The sequence below is a fragment of the Xenopus tropicalis genome, chromosome 10, assembly GCF_000004195.4.
Source record: "Xenopus tropicalis strain Nigerian chromosome 10, UCB_Xtro_10.0, whole genome shotgun sequence".
Classification (NCBI taxonomy): domain Eukaryota; kingdom Metazoa; phylum Chordata; class Amphibia; order Anura; family Pipidae; genus Xenopus; species Xenopus tropicalis.
Window position 1 is genome coordinate 16,060,604 of NC_030686.2, and position 21,102 is coordinate 16,081,705.

The 21,102-nt window shown below is 41.8% G+C and overlaps 1 protein-coding gene across 2 annotated transcripts in view; it reads right to left on the minus strand.

The window, feature by feature from the left end:
• The window catches only part of asic2 (acid sensing ion channel subunit 2), a 286,936-nt gene that overhangs the window by 131,701 nt on the left and 134,133 nt on the right, over nt 1–21,102 (minus strand). The gene's annotated exons all lie outside the window — the stretch shown is intronic.

Sequence of the window (21,102 nt, forward strand, 5' to 3'; positions counted from 1 at the left end):
GTGCTGCAGCAGGACAATGACCCAAAACACACCAGCAAATCCACCTCTGAATGGCTGAAGAAAAACAAAATGAAGACTTTGGAGTGGCCTAGTCAAAGTCCTGACCTGAATCCTATTGAGATGTTGTGGCATGACCTTAAAAAGGCGGTTCATGCTAGAAAACCCTCAAATAAAGCTGAATTACAACAATTCTGCAAAGATGAGTGGGCCAAAATTCCTCCAGAGCGCTGTAAAAGACTCGTTGCAAGTTATCGCAAACGCTTGATTGCAGTTATTGCTGCTAAGGGTGGCCCAACCAGTTATTACTTTTTCACACAGGGCCATGTAGGTTTGGATTTTTTTTCTCCCTAAATAATAAAAACCCTCATTTAAAAACTGCATTTTGTGTTTACTTGTGTTATCTTTGACTAATAGTTAAATGTGTTTGATGATCAGAAACATTTTGTGTGACAAACATGCAAAAGAATAAGAAATCAGGAAGGGGGCAAATAGTTTTTCACACCACTGTAGTTATAACTCACTTATAACTGACTGCCTTCTCTCAATATTTATATTTTATATGTAGGAGTTGCTATATTGTTTTCTTTAGGTAGTACAGTATGAGGGTATAGCACATTTTCCGTCTGATCCGGCCATTTCAACTACATATAGGAGTATTTTTTGAAAAAAAAATGGATGGGGTGTGGTAATTGGGGCATGGCCACAAAAGTGGACGCGGTCAAAAATTTGCCATGCTGCGCCATATCTTTTTGTCCCTCTTTTCATTTTTCAAATGTTGGAAGGTATGCAACATTATTACTGTTGTACCTGTAAATATACTATGGCTCATTTATTACTGGACTGTAACAGGTGTGAGCCATAGGGCACTCTCTAGATTTTGCTTCTAAAAGGAAGAGAGTCCCGGGGGTGCCACAGCCTGCACCAAAAGAGCTGTGCACCTTGCCCTGTGTTATGTGAATAAGCCCCCTAGTACCCAGATATTCCCAGCTGTATCTGTCCACTCTTCCCTACTTAAAATCCGAATATTCCCTCAGTTTCTGCTCATTAACACTGAGCATCCAATAATCCCAGCTGTGCCTGCTCATCACATATATATAAATATTTTCAACCGTGCCCTCTGGCTGCCTCTCACATCCACGTATTCCCGCTTCTGCCTGCTTGCTCACACACACCAACGCGTCCAAATATTCAATACTCTACAAAATTCCTAGCCCACAGGCATCCAGGACGAAACACTAACTTTCTAGAACAAGAAGTACTAAGCTTTTTGTCAATGCGGATTTCCATCTTTATGGCTGCTGCCAGTAATGGGCAGTACTAAAGTGTAATCTGGCCTCTTAAGAGGAATTTGGGTTTTATTGAGCGGAAGATGAATTCAATACTGAACAATCGCTCGCCAAAGTTTAGTACGTGGAGCACAGCAGAGATTTTAAGTTACTGCCAGGTAAAGACGGATATTATCTTTACAGGAGGGCAATCTTTTATGATAATTATGGTCCAATTTCCCTTGAAAAATTGCTACCCATAATGCCATAGTAATGGGAACACAAACTGCTGCAGAACAAACCAAAATAAAAAAAAATAAAAAAACATAAAAAACCCCTTTATATTCTAGGGGGAATTAATGAATATGGAAAAGAAGTCACAGTTAACACTTTTAGTAGACTATATATTGCGGTTTGCCCAAATAAGCACATACAAAAAAATAGATCGACACAAAAATCACATTATTCTTATTTTGTTCTAAAAACCTGATGAAAAAAAAAGAACAAATTACAAAAAATAAATTACAAAAATACATCTCCCATTAACTTCTATAGAAGCTTGTCAGGATGTCGTGATTTTATTTGAATTTCTTCAAGTAATAAATCTTAAATTTATTAGATTGGAAATCCACATTGACAAATTCAGCTCCTAGCTAGTGATGAGCGAATTTTTTCGCCAGGCATGGATTCACAGCGAATTTCCGTATTTCGCCAATGGCGAATTGTTTTGCGAAACTTCCGTAAGAAATTGGCGCAGTCAAGTCAAAAAAGGGTGCAGTCGACAAAAAAAAATCGCAAGTGAAATGCATTTTGCAAATTTTTTGTTATTTCACAAATTTTCTTGCCGTTTCGCAAATTTTATTGCGAAACGAAACGGGACAGGTTCACTCATCACTACTCCTAGCATATTTATGAAAAACCTTGATTAGAAAAAACTTATTCTCGTTAATTTGAAAAAAAAAAATAAAAAATGTTCACCCTGAAAATCACATTATTCCATTCATTTTACAAAATTACTGCTTTTTAAAAAAACAATACCTTCCTTTGATTTTTTTTTAGCAGATTCATAGGTTGTAGTTTTTTTTTTAATTTTTGAGATTTTCTGAATTGATAAATCTAAAAATGCAACTGAAAACTCAGATTCAAAAATATTTACATCTGCAATTTTTTGCCATGATTTTCTTGAATCACGACAACAAAGTAAAATGGTCCATATTATTTAAGATGAAAAGTTGAACTGGAAGTAATGACTAGATTTCAAGGGTGCTTTCCCAAAGTTGTAGATCTCAACTGAATTCCCCCTTGAGATTTCAAAGCATATGGATATGGGTTCCAAGAACCGTATGCAACTCTTGGAAATTCCCGAAGTCACCTTTGATATGCAGAGAAGACATTACAAAGCTGAGATGTATGGCGGAAGACATTACAAAGCTGAGATGGATGGAGGAAAGACTTTACAAAGCCGAGATGGATGGAGGAAGACATTACAAAGCTGAGATGGATGAAGGAAAGACTTTACAAAGCCAAGATGGATGGAGGAAAGACTTTATAAAGCTGAGATGGATGGAGGAAGACTTTACAAAGCTGAGATGTATGGAGGAAAGACTTTACAAAGCCAAGATGGATGGAGGAAAGACTTTACAAAGCTGAGATGGATGGAGGAAGACTTTACAAAGCCGAGATGGATGGAGGAAGACTTTACAAAGCCGAGATGGATGGAGGAAGACTTTACAAAGCCGAGATGGATAGAGGAAGACTTTACAAAGCCGAGATGGATAGAAGAAGACTTTACAAAGCCGAGATGGATAGAAGAAGACTTTACAAAGCCGAGATGGATGGAGGAAAGACTTTACAAAGCTGAGATGGATGGAGGAAGACTTTACAAAGCCGAGATAGATGGAGGAAGACGTTACAAAACTGAGATGGATAGAGGAAGACGTTACAAAGTTAAGATGGATGGAGGAAAGTCTTTACAAAGCTGAGATGGATAGAGGAAGAAATTACAAAGCTGAGATGGATGGCGGAAGACATTACAAAGCTGAGATGGGTGGAGGAAAGACTTTACAAAGCCAGGATGGATAGAGGAAGACTTTACAAAGCCGAGATGGATGGAGGAAAGACTTTACAAAGCCGTGATGGATGGAGGAAGATGTTACAAAGCTGAGATGGATGGAGGAAAGACTTTAGAAAGCTGAGATTGATGGAGGAAAGACTTTACAAAGCCAAGATGGATAGAGGAAGACTTTACAAAGCCGAGATGGATGGAGGAAAGACTTTACAAAGCTGAGATAGATGGAGGAAGATGTTACAAAACTGAGATGGATAGAGGAAGGCGTTACAAAGTTAAGATGGATGGAGGAAAGTCTTTACAAAGCTGAGATGGATAGAGGAAAACATTACAAAGCTGAGATAGATGAAGACGTTACAAAACTGAAATGGATGAAGACGTTACAAAGCTGAGAGGGATAGAGGAAGCTGTTACAAAGCTGAGATGGATGAAGACATTATAAAGCTGGGATGGAAGGAAGAAGACGTTACAAAGCTGAGATGGATGGAAGAAAGCATTACAAAGCTGAGATGGATGGAGGAAGATGTTATAAAGCTGAGATGGATGGAAAAAAACATTAAAAATCTGAGATGGATGGAGGAAGATGTTACAAAGCCGAGATGGATGGAGTAGCAATATCATAAAGGTCTTTGTGGATGGAGTATATAATTTTTTATGCCAATAGAGGTGCTGATGGATCATGAGAAGCAAAGAAGGGGCAGCTGGTGAGGGGAGTATAAGACTGGGAGCATTCAAAAGAGTAGGCAGCAGAAAGGCAAGAAAAATCAGTAAGAGATTATAGTAATCAAAATGTGACATGATATGGGAGGAGAAAAAGTTATCTCTGTTTCATCTACTGTAATGCAAGTTAATATTCTGGTGCAGCTGAGTGGGTGGAAATGGATTTAATAGAAAGAATGAAATAAGGAAAAGGTATAGATAATTATTCCATTGCCTACTAAAATAAATCATATTGATGAAGATGGGGTGAAATGTATATTAAGTATATCGCTATGATATGTACATAAGAGAAGGCTGAAGTAGAGATATGTGTATTATTTAATCTGTTTCTAAACAGAATTACATACAAATAAATGTCACAAGGGGAAATATATGTCAAAATCCCAGAATGAGTTTCCAAACTATGGCAGTACCCCCCAAAGCTATTGTTAGTTATGGGGACTCAGTGGAAGAGGATACTGAAGCTACTGAATTAAAATACAGCACAGTTCTACTTCACAACTAAAACATGAGGGTGGAATATAAAGTGAATACTGTTGGCACAGTGTTGAGGATTGTGGCTTCCACTTATAATAAATGATTATATGTGATCTCAATAAGCATCAGCTGAAATTCTTTCTTTATGAAACAGTTATGGGGATGAGTGGTTCACACCTCCCCTGTGATAAACCGTGTAGCTGTGAATCCATGAGTCTCAGAGCTTTTTATCATACTCTCTCGGCTTCTTTCGGCACACATCATAAAAATGACAGTTGCTTGATTAACCAATGTGTGAAAGAAGTGGGGGCCCTTTGATTGAACAGGTGCAGGTCAATCCTTAGAATATTGCTAATTTTGGAGCCGGTTGGAGTAACAGATGCAGAATTTGGCAGGCGGCTGCCACTGAAAAACTAAAAGCTCCGTCAACACAGGCAACAAGATCTATGGGAGAAGAGCCGGCTTAAACTATTAGGCCAACAAGTTGCCAGGTTTTCACTGTTCTACCCTGAGACATCTCAAGTTGGCACTGACAATACAAGAACTGCTCATTATAGCTGGCATTGTGGCAAAAGACACCACAGAGTGTGACCATAAACCGTGTAAAGGGGAGGCTCAGCAGAATCATACATCCCTTGCAAGCACAACAAAAGCATTCATGTTTGAGAACCCGTTAAATGTCACGGCAGTGGCGATCTGGATCCAAAAATGGTAATATATGGAGATTATAATTAAGGTTTATATGAAGCAATTGAATAAGCCATAAACATCTGTAAGAGTTATTATGCTGGAGAAGTTATAGTGAGATATAAAACGATGAGATAGGATGAGTTATAGGGCATAGCAATGGCGTTCTTGGAAGAGAGAGAAAAGGTATAGCCTTCATTATATGAAGCCATAAGATACATTATTATAGAGCTTTATGTGTAGTACATGTATTGGCTAGGGGTGTTTAGGGGAGTTTAACAGAGGCTACATGAAGACAAATCAAGGGAAAGATTATGTGAATGGTTGAATGTGGATATAGGATATTAGTAGGAGTATGAGGCAATGGGGGAAGCTATATGCAATTAGAAATATGAGTTACAGCATATGGAGAAACAAAAAAATACAATTAATTATGGGGCACAATAAAAGAGTTATAGGAAGATTATGTGGACTAGGGAACTCTTTGTAGCAAAGAGTGTAGGCAAAAAGAAGCAACGGTAGGCATGAGTGATGAGAGGAGATGTATAAAATAACAAGAGGAAACGGAAGTATATATCGAATACTGAACTAATTTATACGATGGATGGTTACATAGAGCAATAAGAGGATTCAGAAAAATTGGGTAAATCGAACAGGATAAGTTATAGGGTGGGTTATATGGAGCAATAGGAGGCGTTATAGGGAGGGTTATATGGAGCAATATGAGGAGTTATATGGAGGGTTATAATGAGCAATTGGAGGAGTTATAGTGAGGGTTATATGGAGCAATAGGAGGAGTTATAGGGGGGGTTATATGGAGCAATAGGAAGAGTTATAGGGAGGGTTATATGGAGTATTAGGAAGAGTTATAGGGAGGGTTATATGGAGCAATAGGAAAATAGTTGGATTATATAGAGCAATAAGGCATTACATTGAAGGGATGAAAGGGACAGCATGATGAGTTATAGGGAGAATAATATGAAGTAATAGGGAAAGTTATATGTAAGTATGGCGGGAGTTATACAGATGGTTATTTGTCACAGTTGAAAGAATTTTATAGATGCAGACCATGGCTGTCCCAACTTGAGACCCAGTACTGCTGACAGTAGCCCTACAACATATTTTATGTGCAGGAGCTGAACTGACCTCTTTATACATCATCAAGTTTAGGTAATCTTATAGAATAGTAAATTGCTGGCCATTAAACAGTTAAACAGTTGGACACTAATGAGCTTGTTAACCCGCAGTACCCTCAGGTTGGGTGGGTTGAGGCAAGCTATTGAGCTGCAGGTGGAAAATCAAAATTCAAGCAGGAACGATAAGCTGCTCAAGTTAACACATTACCTAGATATCCCCACAAACACTCATATTTGGAAATCAATAAAATTAATATAACATCCAATTTAATGAATTCTGAAGATGAAAGAGCTACAGGGAACCATGTTCATCAGGACTGGACATATTGTGGATACACAGGAGGAAAGACCAGGATAGGAGTGGCAGGATTAGGAATTCTAGAAAGAAAGTCAGTGATGTAGTTTGTTTAGAAAGGCAATATGGAATTATTAGTAGAAATATTCTCCTTGACAGACTTCCTAGGCAGATCAGTGTCAGGCTCAGTTACATTATCAGGTAAAGGCATTCTTTTGTTTCTGATACAGAAAGCTGCTGCCTTTTTCAGCTTCATTCGGGGCTAATTTCCTTTGATGTTTTGGTGTCATTAATCAACGTTATCAGCGGGTTGTGATAGAAAATAATGAGCTTTCTATTTAACTCACACGGAGCTGCCCGTAAGCTGTAACACCTTCAGGAGAATTCATTAATTAGAACACATGGCAAGATGCATAGACCAAACACAATGAAAGATCCAAGAACATCAATGCCTTTTCTACAAAGGAAAAGCGAATGATAGGATTTCACAGAAGAAAAATAAATAGCGGAACTCATAAATATCAACTACATTTCTGGTTCTTTAGATGTTGATGAACTTTCAGATAATCTACACCTTTTGAAGTGTTCTTTTCGCTATCAATAGAGGGACAAGAGCTGGGACAAAAGCTGCTTGGGACAAGAATTGCTCAGTACATGAAAGATGTCTGTCTTTTCCCTTTCAGCAAGAATGACCCAAGTCAAGAGGACATAAAAAAGTAGATGTCTAGTAGAAGACCTTGACTGTTTCACCAATATACAAACACAACTCCTGGTGGGCCCAACTGTCCACCCAGCCATTTGGCCTGCTATGCTTGAAGCTTTTTCTAAGGAGAAAAAAAGGTTAAAATGGAGAAAAGGCAAAACTGTCTGGAAGAAAGTAAAGAGAGAATGGAGTAAAGCAGAGACAGAAGGGGAAAGGAAAATATATAGAACAAGACAGAAGAAGAAAACAGAGAAGAGAGGATGTAATATGGAAAGAAACATCAATTTAAGGCTACCAGCTCTATATGCAGCAACAAAGACCGGATTAGGTACAATTCTCATTGGAGGATTCTCTTATATTCATTAGGTCCCTGGAGAGAGGGAGAAGAGTTGTTGAGTGATGTTCCTTGATTACCGATCCCTACGTGCTTTAATTCTTGATATTATATTGGATTAAGATAGAACATGTAAAGTTCCTGCTACCTGCTGCTTTCATGCTCTGGTTTTTCCTGGCTCCTCATTTGCACAGGGACACAGCATGATTAGTAAACACTAACTACCAAACCTGCATCAATGACAGGAGACTATCGTTACAAAAGTGGGTGGTTCATCGTTGGGTTTTTGCTTTAGAAACAAGACCAAACCCAGACCAGTTTTGCAAGGCAGCAGCAGTACTTTACCAACAATGCTGTTCAGGGCCACTTCAAGGTACCATTGGACCCTGGGTGGGTCCCCACTGCCCCAAGAAATTTGTGATAGAATAACCCTCAAGCATCTGAAGTTGAATATAGTATGGCAGGCAATTGAGAAATGGTCTGCGCTGAAGTAGACACGATCCCCAAGTGTGCTGCTCTGAACCAACAGCCCTGAGAGCAGGAAAATACCAAAATGGTGATGCCACAAGAAAAAACGCAATTAAATTAAAAAGACCATTATGTCAAGCTCTTCCAGTTGATTAAAATGAGGGGTAAGCCATCTCTGCAGGATGTGTTATCTGTTATCCCAGATAAAAGGTGTGCTAGTGAGCCCCCCATCCCAGACACCCCTGGGCAAATGCACCTTTTGCCCATTTATTAAAACAGCCCTGTTGCTACCCCTCGAGTCACACAGGCTGACATTTGGGGTGAAAACTTATTTTATTGTCCTAGATATTCTTTTAACAATAGCGGGATAACGGATACAATTATGCCACCCCACACATGTATAGTTATTTGAAGGAAAAGGAAAGGTACAATTGTTGGGGGTGCCTCATCACGTGGCACCCCAGGCTGGGGCTCACGTTAGCAGAGAACCGCACCAGCCCAGGGTACCTGAGAGCAAATGATCATCTTCCTTTTGTCTTCTTTCTTCGTGATCCTGCGGCCGATGCATGTGCAAGAGAGTGAAAAGGGCGGGTTTTTTGTTAAAGTTCAGCTTTTCTCTTTATTGTGCAATATATACAAGTAGCACGAGGAAGGAAAAAACAAAATGATCGCTCACCCAGAGGAACCCAGGAACAGTGCAGTTTTCTTCTAACAGAGGCACCGGCACAGGGTATCAGGAAAGTGATTCCCCCCCAGTGATTGTACCTTTCCTTCTCCCTTAAGGTGTAGAGCACTACTATACATGAGCAGTGCACACTAGGTTTTAGTAGACAGGTTAATCAAAACCATACACTCAATGGAGACTAAAAGCCCAAAAACTACTACTTTAGCAGGCAGCCCACAGTAAGACATGCTAGAGCCCAGGCCCTGACTGGCAAACTATGGATTCTGGCAAATGCCAGAGGGGCTGCTGTAAGATGCTACAGTCACTATTTATTGAGTGGTGGGTCGTTTGGGCCTCTGTGTACATGAAATGTACCAGGGGCTATTTTGACTCCCAGTCTAGACCTGCTAGAGCCCTCTCTTCTACCACCATGGATTTCAAATAAACCAGTTTTGCTGGTATCAGGCTTCTGCATTTCATAGTACAAAGACATCTTGTGTATATTTTTTTCTTAAGGATAACATTTTTTGTGTTTGTGGCAGTTATTTCGATGCAGAAGCCACCAGTGAATTATTTCGCATTTGATACAAGCCATTAGTTGTGCGGAGGTGCAAAGACCGTAACATTTGGAAAATCTGGTGTCCGTTTCGAGGCTGCCTGAACAAGTGTTGTAGCTTTTGTTCACAGGGGGATGTATGAGTGTTCATGGGTAATAAAGAGGAGCTTTTGATGATATTTTGCTCAGTGCTGGAGCTCAACTGCAGGGGATAAGAAGTGAATAAGGGAAGATTTTCAATCTGGTATCTTTAAAGACAGTTGGTTGCAAACCCTTGGCTTTCTTCCTAAGGCTTTCCAGCTTAGCTTTGCCTGGGACAAGTGCTATCTGATTATTTTCTGGTTCTTCTCTCTATTCCACAGGCAATTTTGCTGGATGTTTTATTCTTTTATAGAGCTCAGTGGGTCGAATGCTCACTAATTCTTGGATGAAACCCCTGATTTTGAAATGGTTTCCTCAGAGAATGGAGATCCTGGCTGCTGTGTGTTAAAGTGCTGCGGTAAATCATGCCAAAACTGCACAGTGGTTTGCAGTGTTTGATCAAGTCCGAAAATAGCAGAATATTGGGCAGATAACCACAAGACCCAGTGCAAAGACCCACAACCATATTCAACAGTCTACATATACACTCTGCTGTCATTCCATTCTCTAATGTCTTGTTTTTATATTCATTTAATTCTTCCACTTTTCTTCTCCTTTTCTGTCACTTCATACTGTACCTTCTTCTGCACTCCACCTTCTCCTTTTTGTACTATTATCTCACTTTGTTTCCCTTACATTCTGCCAATCTTCCATCCTTCCTCTCTACCTAAGTTCTTATTCTTACCCACCACCCTTCCTTTCCCTTTCACTTATGTGATCCCATTGCTTGTCCCTTGCCCTTTCGGTTATGCTCTCCTTATCTCCCATCAATTCTGTTTCTTTTATGCTTCCATTCTTCCTACTCTTCCCATTCTTCTGATGCTTTTCCATCTCCCTCATTTGCACTTATGCCGTCTCTCAGCCCTTCCCATTCTAGTATGTTCATCCACTTTTTGGTTTAAGTTTTCTTCTTCATCCTTTGATGTTCTCCCCCTTCTCCCAACCCTTACTTATATGTACCCCACTGTTCTCCATCTTTCTTTTTTTCTCCCTATTCCAGTCTTCCTTTGCACAGTTCCTTTGCCCAGTTCCACTGTTGCTTTTTCTACCACTCCAACTTGCCTCCATCACTCTGTCCTTTTCTATTGTTGTTTCTGTGCGTCTTTCAATTCTACAAGCTTGAATAGCCACTCTCCTTCTCATTAGGCACTCGGCACTGCCATACTGATATAACCAGACAAGTTGGCAAGTGTTTCTGATTAAGTGTCACTCCTGGAAACAGGACAGAAAAGAGGTTGCCTGTTCTGCTTAGGAGGCCTGCAAATGAAGTATGAAGAAAGATACCTTTAGTACCAAGCAGACTAGACTTTAGATGCCCAAAAAATGGGGGCAGTTCATGGTTCAAGCTTTGCCTTTTCTCATTTTCCACGTACACCACTACCCACACTTTAATAATGCACAGGTTAATATTAGAAAGTAAATTAGAATCAAAACATGGTTGCCCTTTTTTATCTGTTTCCAACTGGTGCCTGCTAAAGGTAAATCTCAAATTCCATTATAATTCTGGTGAGATTCCCTCAAGGCACAACAGGCTGTATCTACACGGCATGACTTTATTTACATTCTTGTCTCCGCTAATTAATCAGCCTACCGGATTATAAATTAAAATGTGCATGTCCCATTATCATTAAATCTTTCTCCTGAATGCAGTGTTATGTGCGTAATTAGTCCCAACCCAATGTCTTTTTATTAGTTATATTATGGGATCGTGCAGGTGGGATTTTTACAAGCGAGTGTAGAGGAGTAAAGTGCAAGAAATCAGTGACCAGAATATTAAATTTTTTGAATTACTGTTGATTATCTTCTTATACCCTTCTGAAATGCCGAAGATGCTTTAAATAAGGGAGAGAAAATGCTTTGTTAAAAAGAAAGGTGGGTTGCAGGGGTACTGTTTCTACCCAGATCACCCTATAGAGTTTGGACTTCTACAGGTGAAACTTCTAAAGCATGGGCAGTGGATTTTGACCAATAAGCAGGCTGTATAGACCATATAGGTACCTGAGGGCTATGCCTAGGGCAGCAGGTTTAGGAGGGGTGGCCCTCTGGTTTCCAGATGGTAAATTTAAAATGTGGGGGGGGGAAACTCCTCCACTAGCTGAGGGATAAGGGTGTTACATGAACCTCCACAACTGGGGCAATCCTACCCAATGCCTAGGGAGCACCAGCCTGGGCTACAGCCCTGCCAACAGATTATAGTTCTGCAAGAAGGGAAGCTACAGATGAGAAAGCACACCTTGCATAGACAACAAACAGATCTGTGGTCAGCTCAAAACACACTTTTTGTCAACTAAGACTTCACAACCCAGGGGTATATTAAGGTCAGAAATTGTAATAGTTCTTCTACTGGATTACAGAGCAGCAATTCTGCCCTGTTTTATTGTAGCTATTATAACAGAGTATTTCCCCACAGTGGTCTGAAGCTTAATGTAAAACCCATTGTTCACATTATATTATTTAGAAACCAAAGACTAGCCCCTTAGTCTCTAATGTAATAGGTGTTAAAAAATAAAACTAAATGCTATACAGCAGTTACAACAACTGGGACATCATAACTTAAGGTGGCCATACACCAGCAGATCCGCTCGCTTGGCGATGTCGCCAAGCAAGCGGATCTTCCCCCCGATATCCCCACCTACGGGTGGGCGATATCGGGGAGCATTTAGGTAAAAAAAAAAATAATCCGATCGTTTGGCCCTGGGGCCAAACGATCGGATTATGTGGGCGGCAATGGGGCAGTCAGATCGGGGACCGCATCAACGAGCCGATGCGGTCCCCGATCCGACCGGATTTTCTAACCTGGCCGATCGAGATCTGGCCAATTTCAGGCCAGATATCGGTCGGCCAGGCCGCTCTGCCCTGCCCATTCACGGGCCGATTAGCTGCCGAATCGGTCCAAGGGACCGGTATCGGCAGCTATAGTCGGCCCGTGTATGGCCACCTTAACTCATTACTTGTAACGATCGCCTGCAAACGCATTGCTACTTGTGGCAGCACTCTGACTGCCTTGGGGGCAATAGAATATTAACAATAGTAACAGGTTGTGTATCAGCAGGGACATTTTCCCTGGTAACCAAAAATCAACTAGCTTTTATTATATATACAAGTGAAGTGGAACAGTAAAAAATAACTACCCCAAAATTTGTTGCTATGGGTTACAGAACCAAAGGGAACCTATACTATATTCTTGCAAAACCTCAAAGTAAATCCTGAATAATAAAGGCAATTTTAAACAACAACCCAAAACTCATAAAACAACAGAGCAAAGAGGGCTAATCGGGCACAAAATGAAGGTTTTGTGACCCTGCTCTATAGTGCAATGTGTCTGGGAAACCCACACTGGATTTGGTCTTCCCCGCTCCCACCCGTTAGCCATAGGGATTTTCTCTGTAGTGCATGACCAGTTGAATTATTTATACTGAGCTGAGAAAAAGGATTTATTTTATATCCTGCTGATGTATAGCAGAGAGAGAGAGAGCAGCTAAGCCGAAAGAATGGGGCTTCAACCACCTCTAGCGTTATGGAAAGGAATGCAGCTTGAAAGGCTGGCTACTACCCTTTGAAGTTAGAATCGGTGCCAGCTGGATATAAATCAATATTTGTTGTTCTGAATAAATCCAAAGAAGCATTTACTGCCTATCCTCATTCCCCGGCTATCCAAAATAATGATATATTCTATGCACAAACACTGCTCTCATAAGAGTATTTGCAATTGTTAATGCTAATACCCAACACGTTTCTCGCCAACACGCTATACCCAGAGCCAATATGGGAAACAAATGCAAGAGGAATGGTTATTCCGATGGCACAAAGCTGATGACTTGTAGGGGGGCATGAGGAGATGGTTTGGATAAAATGGCATAAAGTAACATAGTAAGTTAGGTTGAAAAGAGACATATGTCCATCAAGTCCAACCATAATGCCTATATATAACCTGCCTAACTGCTAGTTGATCCAGAGGAAGGCAAAAACCCCATCTGAAGCCTCTCTAATTTGCCGCAGAGGGGAAAAGTGTTCTGAAGTTATTCCAGCATGCAGAAGGAGAGAGCAGGAAGATGAGCAACATTAAATCCTAGCATGTACTCCCATTGCTATAAGTTATACGAGTGGTTTGGGACAGCAATTCTGCTCTACACTGGAGATGCTGTGCTCAAATTACTAGTGATGAGCGAATCTGTCCCGAAAAAATTAGTGAAACGCATTCGTCGCACAAATTATTTTTTTGTCACCCGTGTTTTTTTTTTGTCGCCCCTGGCTTTTTTGACGCGACCACACCAAATTTTTATGCGACCGCGACTTTTTTGATGTGCGACCAATTTTTCCTCTATGGATTTTCACAGAAGTTTCGCAAAACTATTCACCAATGGCAAAATGCGGAAATTCGATGCGAATCCATGCCTGGCGAAAAAATTTGCCCATCACTACAACTTGAGTTCAGCCAACCAAGTGCCTATAACAGCCATAAATGACTACTAAAAAGCACTTATAAGGAGACTGCCTGGGGACCATCAGTCCAATATCTCCTCACCTTGGATTCCTGGCCCCTCTGGTGACTAGTTTATGAATCTGACATTAACAGTAAAAATGCTGCCCAATGCTATTCCAAGTTGATGAAAAAACATCCAACACCAAAATGTTATAACACATAGAACAGGTCAGGGCCGGAACTAGGGGTAGGCAGAACAGGCAGCTGCCTAGGGCGCAACCATTGAGGGGCGCCAGGCAGGAGCCCCTCCTGCCTATCCCTAGTGCTACTTTGTCATTGCCTCCGCCGCTTGTCATTAGCGGCGGAGGTAATGACCGATCTAATCGCCCCGCCCCCCCCCCTGCACCGCCTCCTGTTGTTTTGCATGCATGCCCCGTTCGGGGGGGGCGGGGAGGTGGGCGGAGTTGGCCAACCGGGTTGCCTAGGGCGCCTGGTCGGCTTGGCCCGCCCCTGTAACAGGTTCTTACTGCCCACAGAAATGTGGCATGATGTTACTCCCAATTTATATTCTAGCAATATATGGACAGACTATCTAAACTGGGCAAAAGCAAAATGGCACCCAAAATCAAACCAACTTATTTACAAAGCAAATTCTGGTCACCCTGCAAAATAAGGAAAAAATCAATAATTATGGAGGAAGTACCAAATATAAACCTTTCAGATTGCCCCTATCAGCAAATCGTGCTGTGTTCATGCACTCTCTAAGGTTTGTCACACAGATCAGCAGTAGATTTAGTGTCTGCAACAACCACTAAGAAAGAGATTTGCACTGCTGAAATGGGCTCCCCTGTACCCCAATATAAAATTGCCCTGAGTGACAAGGTAGATCCAACTGCCCCCAGATCCAGCAGGGATGGATAATATTAGGGCAAGGCTGCTCCATAAAGACTTTGGGGCCACCTAGGTTGAAGAGCCTTAAGTAGAGGTGACAAGGTCCACAACAGGCAACCACCAATCAGTAGTAATGATCATATCATTAAAGTAAAAGTAATGTACCATAGGGTTAACAAGCCCCTATGGCTTTAAACCCTACCACGTCCTAGTCTATGCTGTTATTGGGCAAAGACCCATGTATCCAGTTTATAGTTTTACATATGTGCCTTATTGGTTTACAGGTTGACTCCACCCTTTGCACTTCAATATAGTGTTTAGCGAAGGGGTGGGGTCTTCCTCTTTGGCTGCCTCTGGTGTCTCAGGTGGAAGGTCCACTGAGCCTGGGATCAACAGGGCCCCAGTAAAGTCAATCCTACCCTAGGAGTCACCATCCAAACTCTAGAGAAATCGGGGGACAGGGACCCCGTGAACGAGGAACAGATAGTAACACTCTGTAGAGCACTTTCTAGGAAAGTGAGGCAGATAGGAAAGGAAGCAAGAGCAGTTCTGTCTCCAACCAGGAGAAGTAGGTGTAAGTATCCTTCCTTACAGGCACTGTTGCTTTAAAAAAGGGCCATGGTTAAGACATAGGAATCAGGCTGGTACCTAACCCCTGCTCCATAGTAGGCTGTTGGGATCCTAATACAGCTAAGGTGTTCATCCTGAGGACTGATGGATCTATCCAGCCCTACATAGTGGTGCCGTGCTGACCAGGTGTCTTTACCCTGCTCAGTCTCGAAAGAGGTGGGATCAACTGGTGGGCATCCTCTCTTGTCCTCAGAGTGTGTTACTGCTAATTCCTCGATGTGAGTATGATCTAACCTGTGCACTAATTTGTTTTGGATAAATACACCCAGTGTTTATTTATCCAAGACAAAAGGCATCCATTATTTTGCACACAGCATCAGCCAGTTATAGTTACACTACACCCTGGCATATTTCCACTTAGAAAAAGCCCATCTGAGGGATTGAGTCCTATGTACCCCTTGCTCTAAACCTATTCTAGCTGGCGCTGCCGGTTTTTAAAGTCAAATAGGGGTTACAGTAAGTTAAAATAATTGTAGATAGGAATCCACATCCATTTACATGAACTTTCACATGGCTGTATGTGCATTCGAGGTTCAGAAGAAGACATCCATGAATGATGATTATGTCAGGGCAGCAGCATGTTTTCTTCATGCTTCTCTAAAAGCAAATAGTTGAAATACCACACACACACAATCGGCTTTCAGGCTCATCACTTGGCATTTCTAATAAAAATGATACGGATGTTTGTGATTGATCCCTCCAGCACCGATTTTGTGAATAAAGTACAGGGAGCCAGGAGTACAGAGAGCAGGGAAGATATTTAATGGAGGATCTTCTTGCATTAAAAGGCCTCTAGGCCTGGAAAGCCAGGAGAATCATATTAAACAGTGTTTGGCGTCAGCTTCCTTCATAATTTAACCCTTAAAATGATGTTGAAACATTCAGGGATTAGGGTTGCCACTTGGCTGTATAGTTACATAAATACATAGGGTTGAATAAAGACCAGAGTCCATCAAGTTCAACCCCAAGTAAACCCAGCACACACAACCTATACTGACCTACCTATACCCTCACATACATAAACTATATATACAACCACTAATACTAACTGTAGATATTAGTATCACAATAGCCTTGGATATTCTGATTGTTCAAGAACTCATCCAGGCCCCTCTTATAGGCATTAACAGAGTCTGCCATTACCCCATCACTAGGAAGGGCATTCCCCAACCTCACTGCCCTCATCATGAGGAAACCCCTACGCTGCTTCAAATGGAAGCTCCGTTCCTCTAATCTAAAGGGGGGGCCTCTAGTGCATTGATCGTTTTTATGGGAAAAAAAGAACATCCCTATCTGTCTCTGTCGTTATAACCCAGTCTGTCCAATTATATCACCCAAGTTATAACCCCTATTCAATGCAATCCCTGCCAACTTTTCCTAAACCATCCATCACGCCTTGGTCCATCTTACATCACCACTACCTTGTCTAAATGGAGATTCAAACTAGGACCTGGCAAATCAAGTACATAATACCCATGGAACCACACACAGAACCAATATGAGACATAAGTCTGTGGCAGCTTACAGAAGCCCCATTTTGCTGACTGCCAGTCCAGGCCTGGCACACTGGGAGATTAGTCACCCACGACAAATCCCCCTGTTCGCGGAGCGACTAATCTCCCCGCGTTGCCATCAGTTGCCATCCCACCGTCGAAAATGTAAGTTGCCGGTGGAATGGCACGCGCGGCGGCGCGATCTCGGCAAATCGCCGAAAATGCCTCGCGAGGCAACTTCGGCGATTTGCCGAAATCGCCTGCGCAGCATGTGCCATCCCACCAGCGACTTACATTTTCGCCGGTGGGATGGCAATTCGGGGAGATTAGTCGCCCGCGAACAGGGAGATTTGTTGTGGGCGACTAATCTCCCCATGTGCCAGAGCCCTAACACTCCTGTAAGTTAAACAGAAGTCTAATCACGGAACCCCTATACATGCATTATATGGATACACTACTCCATGCCACTTTTTGAGAAGGAACGAGAGTCTTTTCATTTGTTTTACTGATCTCAGACTGTGAAAGCAGCTGGTGATATTTGCAAATATTTAGATGCATTTTTTGTGTTTGTCTTCCTGACTCTTTGGATTAATTGCAAACATTTGGGACCAGAGCTATTTGTGTTTTCCTGGAGGAGCCGGAGAGGGCTGTATGTAATTAGTGTCGTGTCATTTCCCCAATCTAGATGATTATCATGCTAAAAAAAATCCCTCACCTGTCACATGCTGTGAATACGGTAAGTTTCTCTTAGCAGGCTAATAAGAATGGAGCTACCTGCTGGGAGGTCTATCAACATTGCAGTAATCAGAACAAAGATTAGCCCCGCCGTATAGGAGATGTGAGTGGGGAAAGGAGACATTATTAAAGAGTAAATTAAAAACACATACCAAGCTGTGTTTTAGGTTAATTAGATGCCTTTCCAGTGCATACATATCACTCATTCTCTATAGGTCTGGGATCAATTATCTGGAAACCCATTATCCAGAAAGCTGTGTGCGGCATTTATTTTTGTCCCTCTTTCCGTTTTCAAAACGTTGGGAGGTATGCTATGAGCGTACCAAAGGATCTCCTGGTGGGCCCCGTCTAGGACAATTCCCATCCTTATTTCCACTGAGGGCCATTATTAAAGCCTACACCAAATCTGTCTTATTGTTGTGAGAGTGGTCACAGAGTTTGTGTAATGGGTTGAAGACCAAGTCTGATGCTGGACTATGGAGGACAGATGTTCTGCCACTTTACCCTTTAATAACTTCAACTGATCTGACATCCCTATCAAATCATGTTGGCTGATAATATATGTGTTGGAGGTCATCAAATACAACAAGTGACAGGGCCTGTAGTTTCTTACATCTTCCCATGAAATGTTCGGTTCAAAAACCAATAGTTATTAGTGCACTAATAGATGAACAGCTGGGTTAGCCTACAGATCAGTGGCATAACTACCTATACATCAGACCCCACAACAAGACCCGGGCAACAGGGGGACCTGGACCAGTCTTTTTTGCAGGGCGGCCCAGCAAGCCCAAGTTACGCTACTGCTATAGAGTTATCAACGAAATCACATATAAACCATCCAGTATGTGTTCTTTAGTCTGACTGACATGTTTAAGGAGGTTTGGAGAAGACAACAATAGTCCCACCATTTTCTAACCAAACATGGTGGGATTATTGTTCTCTTTCAGAACTTTTCAGAACAAAGAACTTGTACAAGCAACTGGTGGAAGATTTGTAAAAGTGCTATGATATAATCTTCCAATTCATTTTGGCAATATGAACTGCCAAAATGAATTGGAAGAAAGGCAACTGACCAACTGCCATCTCCTGAGTTTAGCAGCTGGCACAGTAGTTGTCAAGAGGTATAAGGTACTCCTTTGCTTTATCCAAAATAATCAACTGGAAGAATCGTAAGAAGGAAACATAGTATGAAGAATGAAACCCTGATAAGCAAGCAACTCAAAAGTGATGTATTTTAGACTGCTTGGCCATTACCTTCCAAGACGCAACTAAAGAAAATAAATCAGTCAATGCTAAAAGCAAGGGCCTGTGTTGATTAGGAAATTATTTATAGACAGAAGGAAGAACAAAATGTCAACACAATCTTATAAATTAAAATCTACACTGCAGTGTGGCTATTAAATCGCTTGTGTGGCCTTACCCACAAAGACTAATAATCATGATTAATAGGCTTAATTAACCCATGCGTTCCCTACTTAATTACAAAGATCCATCTTTCAGAGAAAGAAGGACTAAGGCTGAATATTCTTTGGAACATACCTGTAACTGATCCACATAAGGATCAATACACAGAACCGACAACAATCACATTGTCAGTCCACCTTATATAGAAAATAGAGAAAAGTAACGAAAGGAGCACAGACAGGCCCGGATTTGTGGAGAGGCCACAAAGGCCCGGGCCTAGGGCGGCAGAAGTTTAGGGGCGGCATGCCGCCCCGCCGCAAAAAAAAATTTAAATTTGGCTCCCATACGGAGCAGTCGGGACCTCTCCCCACTGCTCCGTATGGGCGTTTTAAGGAACGCATGCGCACTGATGGGGTCGCTTTCGCGCATGCGCACTGGAGGGGCCCGCGCTTTTGCGCATGCGCACTGGGGGCCGCGCTTTCGCGCATGCGCATGGGTGGGGAGGGGGCGACCGACAGGGGCGGCCTCGGGGCGCCCAAAACAGAAATCCGGCCCTGAGCACAGATAGCTTTGTTCATATTTCTCGCACAAGGCATACAATATGACTCTCAGCATGATGGGTTGGGTTTAAGAGGAAGCATTAATGTTATTAAAATCCTGCTCCTCTGTATTTGTTCCCAGAGCTTTTGGTGGTGAACAAACACCACAGGTTGCCATGTCTAAGAAAGCTGCAGCTAAGGCTCCCTACAAGATGTAGAGCTTTGTGGGCAGGCAAACATACTGTGCCTTATCAGGTAAAGTATTTGATATTGTGCCTTTATAGTTCTAGGAAGGAGAACTAAACATTGGCACAGGTTCCTTTCCTGCTACTGCAATAGTAGCCATCAGTCACAAAAAGCATTCACTTTATAAGGGCTATGGAATCCAGCAAGCTTTGATTTCCATTAGCAAAAAGCAACCTGTGGCATTATCCGAAACTCAAAACATTGGTCCAAAAGGCAGGGATCCCCAACCTTATTCATTCATGAGCCACACAAGCATGAAAAAAGTTCTTTGAGGATGCCAAAAAAGGGTTTTGATTGGCTATTTGGTAGCCCCATGTGGCCTGCTGGCCTGCAGGAGGCTCTGCTTGGAGTAAAACTGTGTCTCTGTGCTTCCAAAACTTGCCTCCAAGCCAGAGGTTTTTAAATGGGCGCCTACTTTATGGCCACTGGGAGCAAAATGTTGCTCACGAGCCACTGGTTGGGAATCACTGGTCAAAAGTCCTTAAATCTGCCATACTTTATAAAAAGTGTATCCATGTAAGAACTGGGTAATGAACACAGAGATAAGAACAGAACGAGAGCTTGAAGTTCATTATGGTGGAGAAGAATGAGCTGTGAATGCAACATGGTGAAAAAAAAAAAGAGAGTTGGAATTGGGAACCTAGTACAAGGTAAAGCTGTGCCTCGGGGGCATAGTTGCCACACTGGAAATATTTTCCTGATTTGTCCTGGTTGCCAACAGAAATTTTCAATATTTTTCAAAATAAAGAAGGCTCTTCCAGATGGGGACTAGACCCTATGCTTTATTATGCCCTTATTATGTTCTTTTATAAAGCACAGGGGCTAGTCCCAATCATAAAGTGCCTAGTGTGTGTGGGTAACCTTCTGTATTTGGTAGTGTGCTTGGGAGTGCGTCTCCTTTATTACTGAGCAACCAGGCACAAGTTATGGGGGCCAGGTTGTGCATGTGGGAAACATGGTTACTGTTACTAATATCCATTTCTTCCACACTAACTATGTATTTCTATTGGTTAGGGGCATATAAAAATTGTTATAGAAATGTGGGCTAAGTAATACTTCTTCCCAGTCTTGGCACTGGGGTCAATAGATTTCAATTCTGGCTTGGGCACTATCGGCAAGGAATGTGTATGTTCTGCCCATGTCTGCATCGGTTTCCTCCCACACCCCTAACACATACAGACAAGTTAACTGGCTCCTGATAAAATACCATAGTATGTATGAATGCAT